At 33.7% G+C, this 23,823-nt stretch overlaps 1 protein-coding gene across 3 annotated transcripts in view; it reads left to right on the top strand.

Moving 5' to 3' along the window:
* Iqcm (IQ motif containing M) overlaps positions 1-23,823 on the top strand; it is a 503,902-nt gene that overhangs the window by 14,745 nt on the left and 465,334 nt on the right. For all 3 annotated transcript variants that reach the window (XM_010632730.1, XM_010632731.1, XM_010632732.1), the window contains exon 2: positions 9,419-9,534. The gene's annotated coding sequence lies outside the window, so the exon portion shown is untranslated. The remainder of the gene's footprint in view (positions 1-9,418; positions 9,535-23,823) is intronic.

Here is a 23,823-nt window from a genome sequence, read left to right as displayed (position 1 = left end):
ATATATATATATATATGCTACTGCTTAGTGTTATCCAAAGGAAATGCAGGTTCTTCAAAACATTATAGTGTGTCCTCATTTTTCCTGTTCACTGGATCCTACACCATGTAACTAGCTGTTTTAATGACTTAATTTTAGTAATCACGTTATAAATTTCCCTTAAGCTCCTTTGCTCCCATTATACCCACCTGAAATCATTTTTTATTACATGGATGCAATACTTCTTGGAATTTCTAATGATACTGATTTTTCCCAAACATCATGTGATCCGAGTTGTTCACTCTTACTTGTTAGCAAGAAAGCTAGAGTAACATAATTGTCTGGCATTACTTCCCTTTGCCACTGTATACTTCCCCCAACTAGAAATTTGAATATAAACTATGTATATTTAGGTGGAAATGTTTACTGGTAAATAGATCTCAATTTAATACGTGAAATTTAATATTGTAGTAGACAAGCTGGTAGCTTCCTATAGTCCTCCTCAGACAAATCATTCAGATTTTTTAGAGGTGAGCTATTTTTAGCCTTTATCATATGGCATTTCTACCAGTTGTCTGAGAATGAAAGGTCTTAGGAACTTAGCTAGTGTTCAGTAGTCATTTTTACTAAATGCCCTCAATACTGCCCTGCAATGTATTCCTTTCTACCTCCTGCCTGTATTAGGAAAGCTGTTCTAGGTCCTCTGCTGGACAAATAGCCCCATCTTCTCTGTAGCCCTCATCTGCCACTCCAAAATTTTCCTCCTCCACTGTCACAATAATCCCACTGGTACCTTGCCCTCTGCCATTCCATTGGATGTTGTGGAATAGTCATAGTTTCCTGACTGTTCTGCTTTCTTACCTATTCATGTTTTATTTTCTTCTCTTTCTATACTTCCAATTCCTTTCAGTGTGGTTTGGAAGAGAGAAAGGTAAATGTTTGTACTCACTCTGCCATCCTGTTTTAGCAGTAGCATGCATCTATAATGTTATTTTAAATTTTTATGCTTTTTATTTTTTGTTTGTTTTTAAAGAATTTTAGGAATGTTGAACTTAGATTTAAGTCTGGCATAGTGTTTTTTCCCTTTTCTCTTTATCCTTCATAGATTTTATTGTGAACTGAATATGGAATGGATCCAGCAAATACTTTGTTAGGTGGCTAACTTTCAGAGCTCACTAACAGGAACTATAACTGAAGGTATTATGACAGAATGTATTAAAGTTTTGTTGTGGCAAATTTGATTTCTTGCAAAGGTAAAACAACTGAAAACAAACATCTATATTTAAAACCATATACTGTATGCTTGAAATAAGTACTACTTAAGGCATTCTGTGGTTTTGTCTAATTTTATAATTATAAAGTAGAAAAATATAGAGGGAATGGGGTAGAAGCTGGTGAAATTAGTAGAGAGAGAGAGAGAGAGAGAGAGAGAGAGAGAGAGAGAGAGAGAGAGAGAGAGAGGGAGAGAGAGAGAGGGACTTAGGAGTAGTGAAAAAACTGACAGTAGATAAACTTACCTAAAGGTAAAAATTTAAAAACAAAAGAGACAAACACGTCCATTATCTGCCTACTGCTTCCTTTACTATAGAATATTATGTAAATATCTATCCTATCTATCTATCTATCTATCTGTCTGTCTGTCTGTCTTTTTGTCTATCTATCTATCAAACCCAGGGTGTTGATCTGGATTTGATCTACCTCCCTACTTCTTACTGCTGAGTTACCTCCCTATTCTTTTTAAAAAACATTTTGTTTTGAGACAGAATCTTGCTAAATTGCCAGTGTTCTTTTGAGCTTTCAATCCTCCTTCCACAGCCTTTCATAGCTGGGGTTATAGGTGTGTGCCTATACCTACACCTGGGTTAGAAACAGTTTTGAAGTGGCCCTCACCCTAAATGCGTAGAATTTAAGAATACAGCAGAAAAACACATCTCAGTTTCTCTAGAACATCTTGAGTATATGTGCTGTGGGTTCAGTGAAATGCTTATGTGAACTAGCAAAGGAAGCAAACTTCTTTAACACTTTTTTTTCATAGATAATGTTTTTATTGTAATTTTATTGCTTGAATTTTTCTACTTTTTAAATAATGTATTGAAGATTTTGTCTACTTTGAAATATTTTCAATTCTCATATCTTCAGACTATTGCTCCCAAAATTTTCTTTTCTTTTTATTGAGTTTATTGGTACATTTTAGGTGTACAGTACAGTCACATTCATTATTGGGCTCTTGTACCTTTACATGACAGGCCTTGGTTCTCATTTTTTCCCCTTGTCTCTGCCCTCCCTTTACCCCTCCTCCCCTCCCCATTTACAAACACTTTATTTCCATCTTTTCATTTTCTCACATTTTTTTCTTTTCCCTTATTACCTTTCCCCTACCCTTCCCACTTTCCCTATGCCTTTAGCCCTTTTCTTCCCATTGACAATGTCAGTTATCTCATTAGGATCTTATGTACTATTACAGTTTATTCACACCAGAGAAACTATTCGGTATTTACACATGTGTGACTTACTTATTTCACTTAGGAGTATATCCGCAATATATATCTATTTTCCTATGAATGAATCTAATTTCTCTTTCTTTATGGCTGAGTAATATTCCATTTTTATAGAAAAAAAACACATCTTAGGTCAAGGAGAGCCTGGAGTGAGGTATTCCAAGTCCTAAAAGAAAAAAACCACATCTTCTTTATCCAGTTTCCGCCTGATGGGCAAATGGGCTGTTTCCAAGTTTTAGCTATTACAAACTGTGCTGCTATAAACATAGGTGTGCATGTATCACTGTGATATGATTCTTTTAATTCTTTTGGAAAGATACACAGCAGATGGATGGCTGGGTCAAATGGAACCTCCCAGCTCTTTGTCTGAAAGACACCCTTCAAATTCATTTTTTTTTCTTTCTTTTTCTCATTCCACTCTGCACATTCTTTCTTTTTTCTGTCCTGTTTCTCCAACTCTTGCTCCACCATATTATCCCTCATGTCCATTGCTGTTCCTGCTCCTGCCCTAACTCAGACTTCTTCTTTTATCATTTTTTTATGTTCTTTTCTTCTGTCATTTTATCTCACTCATGGGTCAATAGAGGGAAAGTGAGCCCCTATTACTGTTAAGGGGATATATTTTTGTCCTTATTCTTGCACTCTGTCTATCCCTTTTGAATTTAATAGTTTCGTAATTATTATACGGTCATTCCATGTCCTCTGGCTTCACTTGAAACCTTCTGCAATTGTTTCACTTACCTACTTCTCTCATCCTAACTCTGTCTAAGCCCCGATCCTAAATGGTAAAGATGCTATATAGAAAAGCGTATTCACTGCAAACATATTTTGAGCTGCTCCTTGATTTTAATTTAATTCACATGATTTAAAACTGATAGATTAATGACTACCACAAGTGGTCATTTTGCAAGTTGTGCTTGATCCTATTGTGCTGCTCATTGTATCAACTGGGATAAAGGACTGTGATTGATTTAATGAGATGTTTTCTCCGATATTATGAAAATGAGAATGTCTATGAGTCATTAGAAACTCAAAAGCTAAAGTGCAACCATATCAGGAAGATTTAAGTAATAACCCAGAAATTAAACCAAGGACAACCCAACAACAAAAATAAAGATGAGAAAACACTTAAGCAAGACACAAAGACAGACTTCCAGTTCACCAATGGCAAACAGTAGGGCAAATGAGGGTGAAAAGTCTGATAGTGAACCAGCAGGACACCCTGAACCCATAGCACAGGAAGTAACAAAACAGATCAATCAGGCTGTAGAAAAATTCAAAACAGAAATAATTTCCCAGATAACCAAAGAGATGGTGAGCAAAATGGAAGTCATGATTTGAGACTCTAGAACAGAAACTGAGAAAAACATAGATAAGCTCAGGACCATGATAGAAGCCATGAAGGCCCAGCATAAGAAAGAAATGGAAACAATGAATGCCCAACAGTGGAAAGAAATGGAATCCATAACACAGATTCAAACAGATATCCAGGATATTAAAAGCTCTATTGAAAGTGTACACAACAGAATAAAACATTGTGAAGATAGAATTTCAGATATAGAAGATAGGATTGCGGTTAATGACCATGAAAAGAGAGGTCTCTCTTTAACACTTCTTAATTAGGCCAAAATTCCATTAACGGGGTTGTGCTGACCTCATGAATAATGAATGTGAAATTTAATTTTCCAGAATCACAGGTGCCTGATCAAGGGTGGAGGTAATTTACATAGCCATACAGGGTGGTCTACTGCATAGGTGCATTGGTCTCGTGCTGAAATGCATGGAGCCCCACGTAGAGCCTATTTTTGCCTCATGAACACTTTGGAGACCAGCTAGGGACATCACTAAAATTTCACAGTATCATTTGTATTTTCCATGACTTTGATTGTTTGCTCTTTTAATCTCTGGAAATTATGCAGTAAAATGTGAACAGTAAGCACAGGAGTGGGTCATGTCTTCTGTGTATAAACACACTGAGTACCAACCAAGATAACTCAAGATGAATCAAAAGACAGAAGCAGAGATTGCTTACATATTAAATTTTTTTGTTTTTTGAAAATCACCTATAGTGCCTTTTAGGGATAATTGGACTGAAAATATTTTTTGAAATCTATGTCTTTCTTTCCATGATTATCTAACTTTCTACTGATAAGTTGGCTTAAGCATGTAACTTTATGAAAATTACAATAAGATTCTTTTAATTAGAATACTCTAAATTATCATCATGTAATATGAAGCGCTCCTGCCTGAAAAGTTTATATTTAATTCTAATCTTGCTGAATTACACTGTAATTGTATAGTCTTAACTTTCAAAGGGAGGTTTAAAAATGCATATTTTATCTTTACATATGGTAAAATTTTCTCAAGTGAATTAACATACTGCTAATCTTTTCATTGAATATAAATATGGACCCTTCTCTGATGTAATTAATGTAATCTATCCTGTTCAATAGAGAACAAAAACGTTAAATCACACATAAAAAATTGGCTAAGAGTATTTCATTACCAAACCAATTCTGCAATTTCCATAGACTTATGGAAAATGTTATTTACCTCCTGGGGAAAACCTTTGGCAGAAAGCTAAGTTTTGCTTGGCATCCTATTTGCATCAGTTTGGTCTCGGTTAGGTTGTTCTTGATGTCAGTTGTGTATACACACTCACTTCATTTGTTGAAGGAAAAAACAATTTTAGTTCTCAACCCATATTTATTTTTCTACTGGTATTTAATCTCTGTGCTGAGTTTAAGATTTAGGATTCCAGTGTAATAGTTTAAATGTGTACTGTTTGCAATGATGACTGTTTCCAAGTGATTACATGGGTTTCTGGAGTTTTGCTGCTGCTTCTATTACAAACTCTTCATCTAAATATACTTGTGGTATAAAATAAGAACTTCATAAGAAGCAAAGTTATGTTTCTGGAATGCAATGAACCTTTTAGAAGTCTCAGCTTTTCAATAGTATAACTCCAAAAAGCACATTAAAATAATTTCCAGGTAAAGATAGTCAATAAAAAAAAGATGGAGAAAAGCAACAAAAGACAGCAATAAAACTTGCTAGCAGTGTTACAAGAAAAATGATTTATGTGTAATAAAATAAGAATCCCTTAATTGGAACTTTTGGTACCTAAATAAAATTTGTGCCTTGTATTGCTTTGCTTTTTAATTAGTGAAGATTTGATTATCTATACTATCAATTGCTCTTTCTAAAACAAGATCAAGTGTGTACATTCATAATATTGAATGTTGATATTGAGATGATAAATTTAAAATATAAAGAACACAAAAATTGAATGGTTGAGTCACTTCAGGTCACCATATTTTATTTCTGTAAGCAAGAGCTAGATTAGGTGTCTATTAAATTGATACCAGAGGGAAGTAACTGTACATATAGGTTAATGCTTTTCCTTGGTATATGGCCTTACCCATGAGTTAGCCCAAAGTAGAATTTATAGTTACTTAACCATGTTATTTCACTGACAACCTTTGATATTATATTAAGATTTCAGTTTATGTTCCAGGGAGAATTTAGTTTTCAATTATGCAAAAACCCTCTTACTCTTTAATCCTGAATTTAAGGATCAGGCCATCACTGTCTAATTACTACCTCAAGTTATTTCATATGAGTTACACAGCCCTGCAAATACTTCACTGTTTCTTGCACCAGAGAACACATTTTAAGTTTGTCCTTTTACAGTACATCATGCATAGTCAAGTATGTACTTATGTGATTTTATCTTCAAGACTCTAAAGTAAAAACATCAGTCATCTTCTTCTGTTCCATTAGGGTTCTCCCAAGAAAAAGAAACAGTGATACACATAGATTTGTATAGATACAAGAGCATTTTGTTATTGGAATTAACTCTTACTATTATGGAGGTCAAGACGTTCCACCAAGTGCTGTCTGCAGCTGCATATCTAAGAAATTCAATAGTGTGGTTCATTTTGCATCTGAAAGCACGAGGACCTGGTGGTACAACTTTTGAGTCCTAGGGTGTGAGAACTGGAGTGTATTGTGCTGGTGCAAGTTCAGCATTCAGAGGCCTAAGAACCATTAGCTCTCGTTCAAGACAGAGAGTGAATTTGTCCATCCTCTACATGTTTGAGCCCTCAACAGACTGAATGATGCCCACTCACATTGGTGAGGGTAGATCTTGATTCAGTTTACTGATGCTCGCTTTCTCTTGACTCACCTTCACATACACAACCAGAGTTAATATTTTGTCAGTTAACTACCTGTCTCTTAGTCTAGTCAACTTGACACAATTAACATACCTTCCTTCTAAACATAAACTGCGTATTTGACATGGTGATAGGCAGTGGGGAATGTACATTTAGGTTTATCTTCCATGTGATTTGAAAAATCTACATCATCTGTGGTATGGTTAGACTATGATTCTTACTACAAAAATAAAAACCTAAACACTTCAAAGATTATATATCCAATCCAAAATTATATGAGTAGTAAAAAAGGAGATATGATTTGAAAGTCAGTCTTTGACTCTGAAGACCTTATTACTAACTACTAACATATGCCTACATTCTAAACACCAGAGGATCTAAACACCTAGAGGATTCCTGTGAATTATTGGGGTTTCTTTTTTTCTTTTTTGGTACTGGGGATCGAACTTGGGTCCTTACGCTTGCGAGGCAGGTGGCAGAACCACTGAGCTAAATCCCTGACCCTCCTGTGAACTATTATAATTAAATAGTACATTTGTTCTATAGCTTTAGTGATGAGTAGAAATAGTCTCATGATAGATGATTGATAGTTTTAAAAATATTCTTAATACTGAAACTACAAGTACAACACTCAAGGAAAAGAACATAGCTCTAAGGGCCTGAATAATGTGAATTGAAGAAGCCTGATCAAGAGAGAGGAAGGAAGCATAGGAATTAACTACTAGGCAATGATGGAGGAGCATTCTAGAGGGAAGCCAAGTACAGAGATCTCATGTAAGGAGAAAGCATGACACTTGGAGGTAAAAATGAAGGACAGTAGAGGTGCAGTACAATTCAGAGAAGTGATGGGGAAGACAAGCATGGTAAACCAGGAAGTTTAATAACCAAATCATGACATCCTAGTGGACCTTTGAAAATTATTTTCTTTTATAAGAGGAACAATAGAAGCCATGAAGGTTTAAATCAGACTGTGGTATGATTAAATTTGTGATTAACAGAAGTGATAATTTATCAGTGTATCATGCAGTTAGGTTCTTAGTGACCTTCAGAGATATGATAGACATTTCCATTTTCAACTTTTGCTTAGTATTTTACAAAAAAGCCCTACTTGTGGTTTTATCTCCCCTTTGCTTGCAACTTGATTACCATTTTTTGTGTGAAGGCTTCCGATTTTCAGCTGAAATAATATGTGTGAATATCCTTTGTAGAATTGTAAAATGCTGCTTATTGGTTATCATTTTGTGCTGTAGCTCGGTATTCAGTATCAAGGTAATGAATTTAGTCTATTAACCAATTTGATAGTAAAGAATAGAGAGATTCAGTTCTTGGTGTCTGAGCTGAGCAGTCAAGGAAGGGCCATGGTCTGAGTGTTAAAAAGGCATTCTTTGTGGTGGAGTTGAGACCTACATCTGGAGGGAGTGAAAAGTGAGTATCAGAAGCATTGGGAATAGAAGCAACTGTAGATCCCTTGTTATTGTAGAAGGGATACCTTAGACTAAGAAGGGTCTGATAAGTTTTGTTGGTGATTTTTGCCTTAGAATGTTAAATACTGCATGGATACACACATACATTTAATTATTTCTAGACAGATTCTGTTGTATATGGAGAGGGCAAACACTGTGTGTTGTCATTGGCTATTATTTATACTCCCTAGACCATTAGTGAAGGAAAAAAGGTAAGAAATTCTTATCTTAGTAGGTGGGCAAAGTCTGGAATAGCAGTCTCGAAATAGCCAGTAGTTGCAACATTAGGTAGTAGTTGCAGCATGAGGTCAAGGTCCTTATCCATGGCACCTAGCACTGTGTCTGAAAACCAATAGGTGCTCAATATGTGTTTATCCAAAAATGAATGAATGAAGTGAAGGTGATTCTGAGTTGGGATTATACAGAAAAATGAACTCAGAACACAGAAACCTTGTAAGTGCGAAACAAGTGGTGTTTTGTTGAGGAAGGCAACAGGAATCAATGTATGAGGACCAGAAAACAAAATCAACAAGGGCCCAGTATCAAGGCCAATTCACTACACAATTGCTGACCTTAGGTCTTTAAATTCTTTAGGATTAGAAGTCCTGTGTAGGACTGAACTTGTAATAAGAGGATGGGGTTCAATGATAAGAAGAATGAAGGTATGAGTCAATATGGTAAACTGATCTCTCTCTCTCTCTCTTTTTTTTTTTTTTGTATCAGGGATCAAACACGGGTCCTTGTGCTAGTGAGGTGGGTGGCGGAACCACTGAGCTAAATCCCCAGCCCGCTGATCTCTTTTTTAAACCAATTTTTTTCTTCAACAGAAGAAGTCTTTTTTAAATTTGTTTTTATTTCCTCATTGTTTTGTTTTGATATTGGGTTGTATTAGAAACCTTTATATCTGCTATGAGCTCTACTCACTGGGTATAGTAAATAGCTTTGAGTGTAGACACACATTCTATTTTTTTATTTCTACCTTCTGCAGTTGATAGTGTATAACACAATTTTGTGGTGAAGAACCTGGTTTCTTTTTTCTGACAAGTTTTATCAGTTGTAAACATGGTAGCGTCTGATGAAAATTACATTTTAGCATAGGAGATCTGGACACTACATTGTGAGTGAGACCTTGTCTCAAAAAAAAAAAAAAAAAACCCTGGAAAAAAAAATGCTGAGGACACAGTATATTGGAGCTAATAGTACTTCAAAGATTATATAAAATGTTTATTGGTGGACAATTTGGAACATAAAGTGAAGATTCAAAGGATTCATTTGGCTCTGTTCATTCTGTTTCCAACAGAAAAACGAAGTACGCATAAAATATGGAACCACTGAAATCATCTCTTTCAGTCAGCTGTGTTTCTTTTATAATCATCCACGATGTTTGGTTACATTGAAATTTTTCCTGGGGAAAAGGTAACTAGCAAAGTTTCATTTATTCAAGTAGATAGAATAATAACATTATGATGGACATTTTCATTGGGTAATTAATATAAATTTAACTGGTCATTTAGGGCTTTTTAAAAAAGATATCTAATTGCAGATTTGCAGTTTTAAGAGATAGTTAAAATGCCTTATTACAGATTGGCAATTTAAGAGATATTTAAAATGTCTATAGGATATATAAATTTTAAGATTATACACCAGAGAAATTTTCACATATACTGAAATCAGCTTACTGATTTCTGTCTTTAAAAAGTGAAGCCAGAGATAATCATTCTTGAGGATGTGGTAAGGAATGTGATTTCCATCGCATCTTTAGAAACTTATTTAAAGCACAATTTGAAATTCTATATATAGATTTTGGAATGCAGATTTAAGATTTTTGAGTAATGTATGCAAAGTATTTTGTAAAGAATATGTAACCTTAATGATACAGTATGACTAATTTGATCATGTTAGTTTTTATATTTAATAGGCTGCTTTTAAGACGTCTTTGTTTTTGTCGTCTGTAGCAATTTTATTTTGTAGGGAAAAATATCATTTTCTTTCAGATGAACTGTAATCTCACCTGCTTTTCGTGTGAAGCTAGAATTGTCTTTTGTCGCATAGAATCTCCAGTCTTCTACATGAGGATGGAAACACATTTCTTTTGTGGATATTGGCCTCATGTTACTCTCTTCATTGGTATTTTATAACAGTTATATGAGTTGATTAGGTGGTTTCTCTTCAATATCTAATTTATTTTTGATTTCAGAGTGAAAATATAACAATTTTCCAATTCCTCTCACAGTTACACTGAAGTACAGATACCATCTTTTCAGAGCCCAGTTTCTCAAATAAGTGGTTTAAACCATTTTTCTTCACTGCCTCACTACTCACCTCCGAACACCCTGTAATTTGGCCTTTCCATCTTCACTTTAGAAAATCTCTATTATGGAAGCTGTACTGATCTCCCAGTTACTAAACCAATTGGTCTGTTCTTAGCTTTACTGCTTTTAGAACTTTCTGGTGAAGTTGATCATATATTTCTTTTTGAAATGCACCTTTTTTTAGTAGTATGGCGTAAACCCAACATTTGTAGTGAACTGCATTCCTAGTCCTTTTCATTTATTTGCTTGTTTTTATTTTGAGACAAGTTCTTGCTAAGTCTCCTGTAATCTCCTTAGCCACCCAGAACGCTGGTGTTATAGACATATGTCACTACACTAGTCTTTGAAATACTCTTGTACATTAGTCTTTACGACATTACACTAACTTGGTTCTTCAATCTTTATCATTTTCTAAAATAATAATTTTATTATTATAGTAGAATGTTTTATAAGAATGATTCATACCAATTTCTTCTAAAGTAAAAATGAAGAAAGCTGAAAATTGGCTCAGAATTACCATCCATTATTAAATGAATGTCCTGTATAGTTCAGATGGATAGGCAGTTCAAGTGAGGGATAGAGAGACAGATATAGTTTTATTAAAATGGGATTCTCTTATATATTGCTTGATGCACATAAACTCTAAGTTCGTCTCCAATTTTTGTTACCTCCTGGTGTTCACACATCTGGCCAGGAGTTTTCTTTTTGGGAAAGTTTGAAACTACACATTCATCTTCTTTGATGGATAGAATGTCATTTATCAGCACAAATATCATTCATTTATCAGCACAGTTTTTCCTTGAGTGAAATTTAGTAGCTTGTATTTTTCAAGAAATTTTTTAGTTTCATCTAAATTATCTATTGGCATAAAGTTGTTGATAATATTCTTTTATAATTCTTTTAATTTCTGTAGAAACTTTAGTGATCTCACCTCCTTTAATGCTTATCAGTAAATTTTCTCTCTGCTGATTAGTTCAGAACATTTATAAACTTTATTAATCTTCTGAAAGAACCAGATTTTGATTTGATCAATTTTTGCTATTATTTTTGTTTTCTGTATATTGATTTTGCTTACATGAATTTAATATATTCTTTTTCTAGATTTTTAAAATGTAGAAGCTGAGGTCATATTTTGTAATATGACATTTAGTACTTCCTATATAGAGAATACTAATTTTAAAATGTTATTTTATTTCAATTTTTTATAATTTCACTTTTTTCTTCTTTGACTTTTATTTAGAAGAGTGTTGCTTAGTTTGCAAAGCATTGGGAATATCCCACCTATGTTTTTCTTTTGCTTTCTATGTTTTTGTTGATAATTGCTGCTTTAGTACTATTATTATCAGAGTACATACTTTATATAATTTGTCATCTTTTAAACATATTGGTAATATTGTTTTCTTTTTGGTCCTGGGAATCGAACTTGGGACCTTGCACTTGTGAGGCTGGTGCAGTGCCACTGAGCTAAATCACTGGCCCAGTTGGTAATATTGTTTATGTGCTCTGATCTTTATGGATTTTTGTATCAATTTGTTCTATTACTTAGTAAGATGTATGTGTTGAAATCTTTACCATAATTTTAATTTTCTTGATTTCAACTCTGTCCATTCATCTTTTGATGGGCATATGGGCTGGTTCCAAGATTTAGCTGTTATAAATTGTGCTGTTACAAACATGGGTATGTGTGTAGCACTGTAGTATACTTTAACTCTTGTTGGAGGATACCCAGAAGGGGAATATCTGGATCAAATGGAAATCTAGTTTCAATTTTTTAAGGAATCTTCATACTGCTTTTCATAGTGGTCGTACCAGTGTACACTCCTGGAAATAATGGAGAAATGTTCTTTTATCACCACAGCCTTGCTAGGATTTGTTATTGGTTGATATCTTGATGACAGCCATTCTTCCTGACATGAGATGGAGTCTCAGCATTGTTTAAATTTGCATTTCTTGAATGACCAGTGATGTTGAACATTTTTTAATGTTTTGTGACTTCTTCCTCTTTAAGTGTATATCATTTTAGATGCTCACGTTTTGGATTGGGTTTTTTAATTTGGGGAGATCTGATTGTTTTGAGTTCTTTATTTTAGATGTTAGTCCTCTGAGGAGTAGCTGGCAAAAGCCTTTGTGCCATTCTGTAAGTAGTCTTTTCACTCTGTTGGTGGTTTCCTTTGCTGTGCATGAGCTTTATAATTTTATGGGATCCTACTTGTTTATTCTTTGTAGTACAATTTCCTGTACAACCAGGGATTTCTTAATAAAGTCTTTGCTTACACCTATGTCTTTGAGAGTTTTACCTGTTTACCCTCCACTAGCATAAGTCTGTTTTAACCAGTATGATTTTAATTTAGTGCATGGTGAGAAATACGGGCCCAAGTTCAGTCTTGGACATTTGGAAAGTCAGTTTTCCTAAAACCATTGTTAAAGAGGCATTCTTTCCTTCAGCAAAAGGATTTGGCCCCTTTGTCAAAGATAAGGTAGCTGAGTATGTCTGGAGTTGTTTCTGCATGTTGTATTCTGTTCTATTGATCTACAATTCTGTTTTTATTTTTTTCCAACTCCATACTGTTTTCATCAATGTAGCTTTGTAGAATAACTTAAAGATTGGGGGTTGTGATGCCTTGTCCTTGTTGTCCAGAATTACTTTTGCTATTCCCAGGTCTCTTCTAGTTCCATATAAATTTTAGTATCATTTTCTCTAGGTTTGTGAGGAATTCTATTGTTATTTTGATTGTAATTGCATTAAATCTATGTAACAGTTTTAGATATATGGTTATTTTCACTATTGCTTTTGCCTATCCAGGAACAGGGAGTATATTTCATTTTTTTATATTCTCTTCAGTCTCCTTTTTCAGAATATATATTTTCAGTGTAGGGGTCTTTCCCTTCCTTCTTTAGGTTAACTACTAAGTATTTCATTTTTTCTTGGTGCTGTTGTAGGTGCTGTTTCTCTAATTACTCTCTTGGTGAGTTTTATTGGTATGTTGGAATGCTATTGATTTTTGAATGTTGACTTTGTTTCCTGCTATGCTAATCAAATTTGGTTATTAATTCTAGGAGTCTTTTAATGGAGTTTTTGGGGTGGTCTTTGTAGAGGATCATGCCATCAACAAATAATGTTACTTTAACTCTTCCTTTTCTACCCATATTCCTTTTATTTCTTTGTTTTGTCTAATGGCTCTGGAAAATGTTTTGAGAACTATATTGAACAGGAGTGGTGATAGTGGGCATCCTTGTCTTATTCCTGATTTTAGAGTGAATGCTTTCAGCTTTTGTCCAATTAATATGATGTTGGCCATTGATAGATGGCTTTTATTATTTTTTATTAGCTTGAGATAAAGACTTTCTTTCCAGTTTTCTCTAAGGCTTATTTTGATCATGACTGAATTGTTGGATTTTGTCAAACACTTTTTTTGGGCCTATTGATATGATCATGTGGTTTTTGTCCTTGCTTCTGTTTATGTGGTATATTACATTTATTGATTTGCATATCCCTGGAATGCTACTTGTTCAAGGTGTATAATCTTCTTAATGACTTGCTGTTTGCCAGTATCTTACTGAGGATTTTTGCATCCACATTCATTAAAGACATTGGCCTGTAGTTCTCTTCTTTTCGTTGGGTCATTTTCTGGTTTTGTTGTCTGGGTAATACTTGCTTACAGGAATGACTTTGGGAGGCCTGTCACCCTTTTAATTTCATTAAAAATTGGAGGAGTATTGGTGTTAGATCTTCTGTAAAGTTCTCGTGGAATTCAGCATTGTATCCACTGGGACTTTGTTTTTTCTTAGGTGGTCTTTCTTTTCTTTCTTATTTTTCTTCAGTTTCATTGACTGATATTGGATTATTCAGAATTTTTATATTTTCTTGATTTAGGTTTGGTAATTCATATGTATCTAGGAATCTATCCATTTCATCCAAATTTTCTGTTTTACTAGAACAGTGGTTCTCAAAGTAATTACTGATGATCTTTTGGATTTCTTCAAAATCTGTTGTGATTTTGCCTTTTCCATTTCAAATTGCATGGATTTGGGTCTTTTCTGTCCTTTTTTGATAAGCTTAGTTAAGGGATAGGCTTGGCTTATCTCTTTTATTTAACTTTTCAAAGAGTCAACTCCTTGATTAATCATTTCTTTATACTATTTTTTGTAAATAGTATTAATTTCTGCTCTGGTCTGCATAATTGTCTTGCCATACTAGCTTTGGATTTGTATTATTCTTTTTCTAGAACTTTTAGATTCATCATTAAGTTCTTTATTAGTGCTTGCTCTGTTTTTCTGGTGTCAGAATTTACCACTATAAACTAAGACTGCTTTCATTGTATCTCATAGGTTCCAGTATATCATACTGGCATTATAGTTTGATTGTGGGAGTTGTCTGTTTTTTCTTTAATTTTATCTGAGACCCATTGATTATTCAGGAGCATATTATTTAATTTCCATGTGTTTGCATAGTGTCTCTTGCCATTGATATCTATTTTCATTGCACTATGATCTAATAATATGCCTGGGATAATTTTGATTCCTTTGCATTTACTTGAGGTTGTTCTATGGGGTAGCACGTGCTGCTGGGGAGAATGTTTAGTCTGTTGTTGGGTGGAATGTTCTGAAGATATCTATTAAGTTTATTTGTTCAAAAGTTTGGTTCAATTCTGATATTTCTTTGCTGATTTTTCACCTGGCTTATCTGTCTATTTGTGACAGTGGGATATGGAAGTCCCCCATTGCAATTGTATTGGAGCTTACCTGATTTATCATGTCCATTAGTGTTTGTTCTGTGAAGTTGTGTGGGCTGGTGTTTGGTGAATATAAATATTTATCATTGTTATTTGTTCTTTTTGAATTGTTCCCTTAACCATTATTTACTGATTTTCTTTGTCTCTTCTGATCAGTCTTATCTTGAAATCACTTTGTCTGCAATTAGAATAGTTATTCCTGCTTGTTTTCAGGTTCCTGTTACATGGAGTATTATTTTACATCCTTTGACTTTCAGTCTTTGAATTTTTTTTTATTTAACTGTGTTTCTTGTATCCTTGTCATATTATTTTTCCACTGTTGGTTCACTTTCTTTCCCTTCTATTTAATTGCTTGCATAGAGTGGATTCACTCTATTTACCATTTTGGCATTGGTCTCTTCATTGTCTCTTTCTAGGATATCCTGGAGAATTTTTTGTATTGCTGGTTTGGTGGTCATGAACTTGATTAGCTGTTGTTTATCACGGAAATACAGCAGCCTCTTGATTTATGAACTTGATCGGTTCCCAAGGGGTGGTTGTAAGTCAATACAGCTGAGATCTAGATGTTTACTTGGAGGGTACATGCTATAGATAAGAAGAGGTAGATGAATCTTCCATTAACTTAATTAACCCAAGTTGTTTGTATGTCAGCCCTGTTGTAATTTGAGGGTACACTGTATCTTATTTTTCTGTCAATTTTGAAAGATAATTTTGTGGATACATTAATCTGTATTGGAAGTTCTGTTCTTTTAGGCTTGAAGCACTTCACTCCAAACTCTTCTTGGGTTTAGGTTTTGTGTTGAAAAGTCTGCTGTAATTCTGATCAGTGTTTATAGGTGATTTGTTTCTTTTTAAAAACAGATATTAAAATTCTGTTCTTGTGCTGAATTTCCAGATTCTTGCTTATTACATCTCATTGTAGTTCTTTTGTTATCATGGTTATTTGGAATTCTATATGCCTCACTTATCTGTATGTCAAATTATTTTTCCACAGTTGGAAGGTTTTTTGTTGTTATTTCTGTAAAGTTTTTTTTTTATGTCCTAGGGGCTCCTGGATTGATTTTTCATAATCCTCTGCTATTTGTATGGTATTTTTCATTAGTTGATCATTAACCACAGCTGTAGCTCTGACATTCTGTCTTCACACTGATTATTTCTGCTGTCTCTAGTGTATTTAATCCCCTGGATTCTTTTGAACTGTTTTATTGATGCCAGTTCTTTATGTTGGGCATTCATGGGTTGCATGTCTTTTCTTATCTCCTGTATTTTTATTAGTATCTTCTCTAGAGTAACTTATCATTTATTATGTTCGTCATTATTGGTTTAATTATCTCTGCTCTGGATTTGCCAAGCATCTTATTGATCTGTTTTGTAACTTCCACTGCTACCATTTCAGATATTTTGGCTGTGTGGCTTTTCATTTCTTCCCCCTGGATTTGTTTTGGGGAAGATGGGAACTGTGGCGGGGGGAGTGCATTTTGCGTCTATGTATTCTTATTTTAGATTTCTTTTTGTTTATCTGGTTTCTGTACTGAGGCTTGAATTTTGCTTGTGGCAGGTAGATTTATTGCAGTATTGAGACCCTTTTTTAGGTAATGACTACTTTTCAGAGATATTCTGTAGGTGTAGCTAGCTATTGGCTTTTGGATCTATTCTGGCATCTCACACTTGCATTTATTAAGGAGGAAAGGTTGCAGCCTATTTGCTCCAGTGCCCAGTTCTTTGGTAATGGTCTGTAGCATTGTTTATGACCACCACAATCAATCTAGATTTTGCCATACAAAGAAAAATCAATTGATAGCAATAACTGTGCCACCTTGGCTAAAGTAGCAAAATCACTAACAATAATAGCATCAAATACTAACTGGATAATGACAAGCTATAATAATTCCATTTTACCCCATTTAATTATGTGAATAAGATCTATAGTCATAGTACAAATTCTAAAATAAACCAGATATTCATATACAGAAAATATCTACTCAATAGAGCAACTTTACATCCATTTGTAGTAGAACAGCATTCAACCATAGTAAGAAATTATTTACTATATATTTATTATAAATCATAGGCATAATTGGTGCAGGTATGGGAGAGAAACAGATTTTAGTTTCCACATATCTATGAGACCATGAGATTTTTGCCTTTCTGTGCCTGACTTATTTTGGTTAACACAATGTCATTCATGGGAATGTATATTAGAATAGTCATAGAAAATAATAGATAGTTCCTCAATAAACTAGAAATGCAACTACCATATAGCCCAGCAATGCATTATTGAGTATAAATCTAAAGGAAGAAAATCAGTATGCCAAAGAGATAACTGAACTCTCATGTTTACTTTAGCACTATCCATAGTACCCTGAGTGGCATAGTATCCCAAATGTCAATTTTGTCATAAAGGCACAGAAACTTGGGTGTATAATATCCATGTTTATTATTTAGAATATTTCTATTGTTGAATAATTAATTTGAATTTTATGAGTTATATTAAACAGGAAATACTTACCAGCAAAAATATCAAAAAATAAAGTATTGAATTTTTAATATTTGTTGAATGTTCATAAAAAGCATCAAAAATTTCAACATCAACTGTTTTTTGGTGTACAAAGTCTAAAAAATAACAACACAAACAAATTCCTGTATAAACTGCAATGAAAATATCTGTAGCACTACAAAAAAAATTACTTCATTTATCACACCTAAGGCAATCTTCTTACCTAACAACAGCACATTTTATACACATGTATCGCTTACACTGACAGCACACTTGTTTGGCTTTCTTAATATTATTGTAGGACATACTTGACATCTCTCTGCTCTTGGTGTTTTGTCAGGAGGTTCTTACTGTATTCTATAATAAGTAATTAACCAGAATATAAAATAATAAATAAAATAAAGTATTAAATTCTTAGTATGTATTGTCCTTTTACAATAAACAGCATTTTCACATAAGCTGTGTACTTGCTTACAAAACCTAAAATATAATATCAGAAACATTTCTATATGAACTATAATGAAAATACCAATAGAACTCTACAACAAAAATAACCTTTGCTTTAGTTGTCACACCCAAGGCAGTCTTCATACACGACAACTGTGTGTTCCATGTACATATCTTACTTATACTGACATTACATGTTCTTAGCTTTCCTTTCCTGTGTGGCAGGCCATTTTTGTCACCTGTCTTCCTGTTTTGTCAGGAGGTTATCACTATATTTTACAATGTGCACTTAGCAGAAAAAAGTCAATAAAATAAAATAAAATATCAAATATGTAATGAGTGCTTAGAATAGACTTCAACATTTTCACATCAGCTGTTTACTTGCTTACAAAGGATAACATCAGAAATAAAAACCTAAGTGAACTACAATGTAAATATAAACAAGAGTCTACCACAGAAATAATCTTTGGTTCAACTGTCACACCCAAGGCAGTCTTCACACATGAAAACTGCATGCTGCATACACATATTGCTTACACTGATGGCATGTATGTTTTGTTTGCCTATCCTTTCTTGTGGTGCACAGTTGATGTCTTTTTGGTTTTCCTGTTGTTGTAATAGTTCTTTGAGATGCTGCTTGTTTACCTCACCAGTGTGCTCCATGATAATTTTGCATAGTGTCCTGGGAAAAATCATTTTGTTTTTTCTCTGCTGTAAATGATCTCTTAGGAGTACCAATCCCAGTCCTCTTAAGAAAATGTCTCTGTGGTATTTTGTGCTTGTTATTTTCTTTGTAAACTATCAAACTATTTATGCCCACATGTTTGGGTTTAGTAAAACACAACCATTGGCCAATTATTTGTGTTTTGAGTGACATCATAGTTGCTGCATAACTCAACAACAACATTTGCTCTGCCTTTGGTTTTGTTGTAGAAAGTTTTCATCTCAGGCTTCCATTTTGTTGAGGTTTCTCTATCAATATTTCCATCATGGTGCAATGTTGACATCAAAAGTACAGTTCATTTTTCTTTGCCATTTACAAGGCCAATGTAAATCTTTCTAAAATCCAAAGATTGTACTGTACAATTCTCTGTTTTGAAATTGCAACATTTCATTTGGAATTTCTGTGTTGTCCTTGTGTACAGTTCCTATATTGGTCATCTTGTGCTCTGTTAGCAAATGTAACATCAACTGGTAATTAATTGGTAAACCAATTATCGAGTGTCACATTCCAATTAGTTTGGGAGATGGGAGTGACAAGTATATTCACAATCTCATTTAGTTTATTTCTATACAAATATGGGCCTGGTGGCATAGTTCCAGGATATATTTCTGAATTGAAAACATACCCATCGCTTTTCCTAAGTCTTTTACATTCCTGTGGTTATCATGAGAAATCCTTGTTAAGTACAGCAGACTTACAAATGCTTTAAGTTCAGCTAGTGAAGTGTCATAATAAATACATTTTTGAATATGGCTGTTTGTGTGTACAGAATGTTTTACTTGTATTTCAACCTTGTTGTATTTCAGAACATCTGTTATAATTTCCAACATTGAATGGTAATGCTGGCTTTCTGTCCAAAAGGTTTCACCCCTGCCAAGACCCTCACTATATTTTCTGACCTAGTTTTAACATTAGATCATTCCATTTGGTTGCATGACCATTTTGCCACATTTCAACTAGTCAAATATGCACTCACATTGATGTTTTCTTCATCATCTCAATCAAGGATGTCTGAATTCTCTGTGTCTGTATCAGTTGATTCTTGCTCCATTTCACAGTCACAGGAACTTTGTGATCAATATCGCATTGCCATCACATGGCCAACATCAAAGTCATTATCATCTTCATTATCCATGCATAAGTAATCTGATGATTCACTTTTAACCTACCTCAAAACTTGCAAATCTGTTTTTTCATGTGCCATTGTACTGAATTGGGGTAGAGTTATCAGAAAAATCAAAAGAAAACTTTTGAGAAAACGAATCTTAAATACACAGAAATTTAGCAATAAGCATTATATGGGTAAAACTTACCTGTTGGAGCTTCTTTACACACATTGCCCTTTGTCTGCCAAGTGGGTGAATGCACAGATTGGTTTTTGCTTTCCCCAGTTGCAGCTACTGTGAATCACCCCCACATTCCATTATGATAAAATACATATTTTCATAGCAGAAGAGTGTTATGGGTGTATTTTACTCTCCGAGATGCCCAGGTAAACATATGCAAAACTTGTTAGAGCACTACATGGGTAAAAATCCTGGTTTAAAACTTTTGCATACATACACACACCTTTCTGTTCATTGTACCAAGTGAGTAAACACAAAAATTGTTTCCTGTATCCCCCAGGTGCAGCTTATGGAGATGCACAGCCAGCTACTATTATGCAAAAGTACCAATTTTTGGTATAAAAGTATGGGATGGCTTAGTGTAACCCAATTTTATGCCCTTATAGCCAAGATATAAAATCAATCTAAATGTATGTTCATGGATGAATGGATAAAGGACTTGTGTTATCTATGCACACAACAGGATATTACTCACTTATAAGTAAGAATGAAACAGTGTCATTTGTGACAACATGGATGAAACTGGATGACACTGCTTATTTTGTCCTTTGCAAGGATTCATTAAGTTGTCCAGGCTGAGTAACTCATGATCATCCAGCGTGTTTTTCCCAATGATGGAATAAGACAAGTGTACCATCACACCTGGCTCATTTGACCATTTAAATTTTTTAACAAGTTATATTTTTTTATTGGGCCATTAATATTCTCTTTATAGTATAGATATTAATCCTCTGTCTGATTTACTTCTTTTGGCTGATTGTTCTCTTTGCTGTGCAGAAATTTCTTACAGTAGTTTGATATAATACTCCCATCTATTTTAACTTTTGTTTGCCTATAATTTTGAGGTCATGTCTAAAATAAATTTTTGCCGTACTAATATACTAAAGTTCTTCCTCTATGTTTTTTCTATTAATTTCATAGTTTAATGTCTACATTTAGTTCTTTAATCCATTTTGAGTTAATTTCATATATGGTGATATATAGGGGCCTAGTTTCAATGTTCTACATATATAAATATCTTCAACATGAAGAAATATCAAGTTTCTCAGCATCATCTACTGAATTGACTGTCCTATTCTCAATGCTTGTTCTTGGCACTTTTCTTTCTTTCTTTTTTTGCAAATCAGTTGGCTTTAAATGCATAGATATGTTTCTGGGTTATCTGTTTTATTCCATTTGGTCTATATGTATATTTTAATGCCAAGAATGTGCTTTTTGATTACTATAGCTTTGTAGCATGTTTTGTGATGTTTTTCATCTTTGTTATTTTTGCGCTGGATTGCTTTGACTATTTCTAGATTTTTACAATTCCATATGAATTTTTTCCATTTATTAAAAAAATACCATTGGAATTTGATTATAATTGTGTTGAATCTCTAGATTGCTTTGAGTAGCCTAGATATTCCAACATTCTTCTTGTTCATGAACATGGACTATCTTTCTTTTGTGTGTATATATGTGTGTGTTTCTTCTTCATTTTTTTCATTAGTATTTTATAGTTTCATGGAGATCTTTACATCCTTTAAAATTATTTATTTGCTATTTTAAATGGGATTAGTTTTTCTTCAGAGTTCATTTGTAGTATGTGAAATGCTATTTACTTACAGTTAATATTGTATTTTCTAATTTTAATGAATTTGTTTATTCTAACAGCTTATTGGTATATATTAAGAAAAATACATATGTGCATAATTATTTCCATCTGAAAATAGGGACAATTTGACTTGTTTTTAATTTGAATACTTTTTATAAAAATTTCTTTCTCTTGCCTAATTTGGTCTGACTAGGATTTCTGGTGGTATATTTTGCCACAGTGGTTAAAGTTGACATGTTTTTGTATCTGTTGTAGATCATACGAAAAGGGCTTTCAACTTTTTTCTATTTGGTATAATGTTAGCTATGAGTTTGTCACATATGTCTTTCTTTTGTTCAGTTGTTTATTAATGAGATTTATAAAATTTAGCTGTTATTCTGTTTATATTGTAAAGATTGAAAACTAAATGAGGAAATGAATAGTTACCTATCTGTGTCACAAACACCACCTATCACAATGTCTTTTAAGGTGTTATTAATTCTTGAATGAGTGGATATTTTTTATATAGGTATTTAAACCTGCTATTGTGTTTTCTGGTGAGCATTATTATCTTGGCTAATATCAGAACTTACAGTAGGTTGAATGATAGGTACTTGAAGCTATGTAATATGTTACTTTTTTCAATTTGTGCAAGCACAGTACAATTTAAAATAGATGCCTGTGCCAAATTGGAAAATATGCACTTGAATCAATTTGGCTAAAAGCTTGGTTAAAAACTGTATAAAACACAGTGAATCCATGGCCTATGCTGACAAATAGAATTGCAGAAAAAAAACATTTGTGTTAAGCAGCACTTTCTAGAGAAACAGATTTAATACAAGATTTACAAATATATAAGAATTTATAGGATTGGCTTACAATGTCCCCCCACCCCCTGAGTCAGCTGTGGAAGAGTACAAAAGGTCTCTCTGTGTACTGGGGTTCTGAAGGACACAGTTGAAGACCTGGCACTCAGTGTAGTGTGCTGTATGCGTCCTTATATATGAGGAGGCCAAAAAAGTCTGCAATGGAAGTCTGAAGGGTCTCTGCTGGAAGGCTGAAAAGTCAGTGCTAGAGGCTGAAGAGTGCACTAGAAGCCAGGAGATGATGTCCAAGGTGAAAGCAAAGAATGGAGGTCCTCTGAAGAAGACTGAAGCAATCCTTCCTCCTTAGTTTCCCTTATGTAGCATTCAGGTGAGAATGGTCCCTAGGCTGGGTATTTCACACCCAGAACTATGCTGAGAGGATTTACTTGGGTGTTACTTAGCTTAGCACAATCAAAGAACTGTCACAACATTATAAATTTGGGAATCAAGACATGATTATTTTATCTCAAATTATTTAGTAAGTGTTTGTAATTTGGGGATCCATTTATTTTTCTGTCTCTTAATTATCGAATGAAGATTCTGCTAAACTCCAATAGATGACTTGCTAGATTATTACTATGGTAGATTCCAATTTGTTCATCTCAAAAACTTCAGGCTTTGCCTCTTTTTAAGAAATTAAATTTCTTCCCTTGGTCTGGTTTTAACATACTGGGCCATATTGTGAGGTATTTGTTTTTGGAGGCACTTCTTTTGGAGATAATTTTTGTATTTAGTCAATTTTAGAAATATGTTAAAATCAAGAATTTTCTCAGAAAATTTGAAGTTAAGGGTCATATGAAAAAAAAATATCTTTTAAATGGTCATAAAAGGAAGAATTATCAAAAGTGAACTATTTGAGTAATTTCATTGCCCAAACTGTCTACTTCTTATATTCTTTTTATCCCTGAGCAAAAAAAGAACCCAAGAAAAATGTTGGCTTACTTCCAGTATCATTAAATGGCTTTGAAACAGTCAAACTCATGAAATGGTCCAATAATGTGGAAGTGATTATTTGTTAGTGAGAAAAATGAATATCACCTAATTATTGTAGTATCTTAATGTACTAAATTAAAAATATAAGTATGTTTAACCTTCCTTTTAAAAAACACTTTCCTTCTCCAAAAAGAGAGAAAATCATTCTGAATGTAATTTTTTAAAGGAAGTAGATACTTTTTATCTTATTGCAAACTTGTTGCTGTTTCAGGTT

The sequence above is a fragment of the Fukomys damarensis genome, unplaced genomic scaffold (genome assembly GCF_012274545.1).
Source record: "Fukomys damarensis isolate Sample0158 unplaced genomic scaffold, DMR_v1.0_HiC HiC_scaffold_38, whole genome shotgun sequence".
In the NCBI taxonomy this organism is placed as follows: Eukaryota; Metazoa; Chordata; class Mammalia; order Rodentia; family Bathyergidae; genus Fukomys; species Fukomys damarensis.
Note: the sequence above shows the minus strand (reverse complement) of the source record. Positions and strands in the feature narration are given on the sequence as shown.